Below are 3046 nucleotides of genomic sequence, written 5' to 3' on the forward strand. Positions count from 1 at the left end.
CAATACTCATATACGCACGAGCGCACTTTGGATGTGACTGCGCACCGCCTCTGGAGTGTGCGAGTACCGAATAGCTTAAAAAGACGTGCAAATAAATAATAACATTTTCTGACGATGCAACAATGACCCGATTAGGCAAGTGACTATTCTGTCAACTGTCCCGAAACGCGAGTGAAAGTCTTGTATCGCAGCGTGCAGCAGCTCTTGTAGCGCAGACAAGATGCGCCGATGTGAAGCCATTTGAAAAAAAAAGTCAAAGAGAGAAGACACGTACAGCTGAATCACTCACGCTGTTTTCAAATGACTGATTTGATCAGTCTGTGTGGACTGGACTCAGTCTGTAGGTTTGATTATTTACTCATCAAACCTACATGCTATAGGCTATTGAATAAATGTGTGAATATCCATAATTTTAAAGTCAAAAGCTGCGGGAATGAGTAAAACTATGTGATATAGCCTCTGCGCAATCCCGCACCGAAATTCAGGACCTGATTAAACACAATTCTATTATACAGAGTTTTGTGAAATAGATTTCAATGACTTTTCTCAAACTTTCTGGGTTTATTTATTTTTCCAAAACTTTTCCAAGCCTGGAAATTGGTGTTTTAAAATTCCATGACTTTTCCAGGTTTTTCATGACCGTACGAACCCTGAAGTCCACACAGCCATGTCCTGTTGTTGTGATTTCCTGTTTACCCTCACAGCCTCGTTTTCGAATCAAAATGGCGGCGGGCTGAATAAGGCGTAGTGGATCCACGGTTTAAACTGGACTGTGTCGGTGAGGACAACAAAGTCAGTGTCAAGGACAGACTGACGAATGAGATGACTAGCATTGCTATGGTAAGTATATCTTTACATGATTCACGATACACTTTGTCTCACAGAGTAAGAAATTTACATTAGGCTACATTGTTTAAAGCTGCAAATAATTGAAATTGGATTTAGCTAACCCACTTTAGTTTTTAACTGCTGAGATGTTACTTTTGTTAGCAAGTGTAGACTATTGAGATTTTTAAGTGATCTTTTCTCTTTTCCAGCAAAGTCCCCCCACTACTGCCCCCAGCACCCAGTCTTCACTGCCCCCCGTAGAAAAGTAGAGAAAGACCTTAGGCAGTTTTTTTAAAGCAGCAAAGGGCAGTGAGGCAGCAGACCATCTGATGCTTCTTCTCAAGAGAATGATGTTGACATGGAGCTAGGCTCATATCTGCTCACAAGAAACATTAACAGCGAAGATGACCCCTTAGTTTGGTGGAAGGAACACAAGGGACAATATCCCAAACTGTCTGTGCTGGCAAGGAAATACCTCTGTGTCACTGCTACAAGTTCCCCATCAGAAAGGGTTTTCAGCACAGGGGGGAACATTGTAACATGCCTGCGTTCCTCCCTGAAACCTCGAAATGTTGATAGGTTAGTGTTCTTGGCCAAGAACCTTTAAGGTTTTGTGCCGATTGGAGCAAAAAGCACAGGTTCTATTTAGCTATTTTTATTTATTATTGTTAACGTTCTCTTATGTTCAAAAACATAAAGCTTTTAAGTTGTTCACTTTAAGGGGTCTAAAATAAAGAAAAGAGACCATTTTTTGTTACTCCAGCCCTTTATTATACTGAATGTCCTGTGTTTTGTTTTTTTTTGTTTTTTTTGTACTTGAGTGCAATAAATTTTGGTTGAAAAAATGAGAATCGTGATTCCCATGGGGAAAAATCGTGATTCACATTTTAGCAAGAATCGTGCAGCCCTAATTCATATATGAATAGATTTTTACATGCACCTTTAGTTTTCTCTTCCTCTTCTCTAAAGCAGCACAGCATGGCCTCGCTCCCTTTGTTGCATGTTCCCGAGGGCGGGGTTTGGCTGGGTTTGTGATGTCACGAACCCGGGCAGTAACTCGTTGTAGTCCCTACAAGCCGTTTTTGTAGGCATTAAACTGCCAGAATTTTAAAAGACGATACCTCCGTTTGCAATGAACTTTCAGCGCAGCAACTTTGCAGATACTGTTTATGCTCAAACAGCAACATTACACACTAAGGGTGTACTCACACTAGGCACGCTTGCCTTGAACCGAGCGCGATTATCCCCCTCCCCACTCCCCCGCTGGCCTGCACTCACACTTGCACTAAACATTCCGGACCGGAGCACGCTTACGTCATGTATGAGATAACGGAGAAAACCACTTTCGCTAATATTATGCTGAATAATTAATAATAATTCATTTATAATTTATGCCGTGCATTGATTTTCACTTGTATGTATCAGAAAATTATCATGGAGGCAGCTGACGTTAATTAAATAATTTGAAGCTTACTCGCAAACTACATTTCCTGTTCATCAATAAGTAAGAACCAGACCCATTATAAACCTAAATATACTTGATTAAATTAAATTAATTGAAAAGTGTAGTGTAGTAGTAGTAATAGAATATGTTTGTGGTCGTAATGATGACAGTAGAGCACACAAAATAGTATCTGTTCCGTGCTCTGGCACGGTTAGCGCTCACACTGCATGCGTACTGCGCCCGAGCCCAACCGAACTGTGCTAAACGAACCGTGCCCGAGCCCAACTGAACCATGAGCCCAACCGAACCGTACTAAACGAACCGTGCCCGAGCCCAACTGAACCGTGAGCCCAACCGAACCGTACTAAACGAACCGCGCCCGAGCCCAACTGAACCATGCTAAACAAACCGAGCCCAACCGAACCGTGCTAAACGAACCGTGCCCGAGCCCAACTGAACCGTGAGCCCAACCGAACCGTGCTAAACGAACCGCGCCCGAGCCCAACTGAACCGTGCTAAACGAACCGTGCCCGAGCCCAACCGAACCGTGCTAACCGAACCGTGCTGGCACGGAGCGCTCACACTAGTCAAACGAACCGGGCTTTGGGGGTCAATCGCGCTCGGGCACGGTTCAAAATGCCTAGTGTGAGTACACCCTAACTAACGTTAAAAAAGTGAAATCGCAATCAACCACCCCTTTAAGTTGTATTTACAACACTGTTCCAGAACAGTTCAACCCAAATATTCAGATGTGTGCAGCACATTTTATGGAGG

The 3046-nt window shown here is 43.2% G+C and overlaps 1 long non-coding RNA gene across 1 annotated transcript in view; it reads right to left on the reverse strand.

Moving 5' to 3' along the window:
• LOC107571257 (uncharacterized) overlaps positions 1-2160 on the reverse strand; it is an 8171-nt gene extending 6011 nt beyond the window's left edge. The window contains exon 1 of the long non-coding RNA XR_001607154.1: positions 2085-2160. This is a non-coding gene — a long non-coding RNA (uncharacterized lncRNA). The remainder of the gene's footprint in view (positions 1-2084) is intronic.
• Positions 2161-3046: the final 886 nt, after the last annotated feature.

This window comes from Sinocyclocheilus grahami, unplaced genomic scaffold (genome assembly GCF_001515645.1).
Source record: "Sinocyclocheilus grahami isolate Dianchi unplaced genomic scaffold, SAMN03320097.WGS_v1.1 scaffold1572.1, whole genome shotgun sequence".
Taxonomy (NCBI): domain Eukaryota; kingdom Metazoa; phylum Chordata; class Actinopteri; order Cypriniformes; family Cyprinidae; genus Sinocyclocheilus; species Sinocyclocheilus grahami.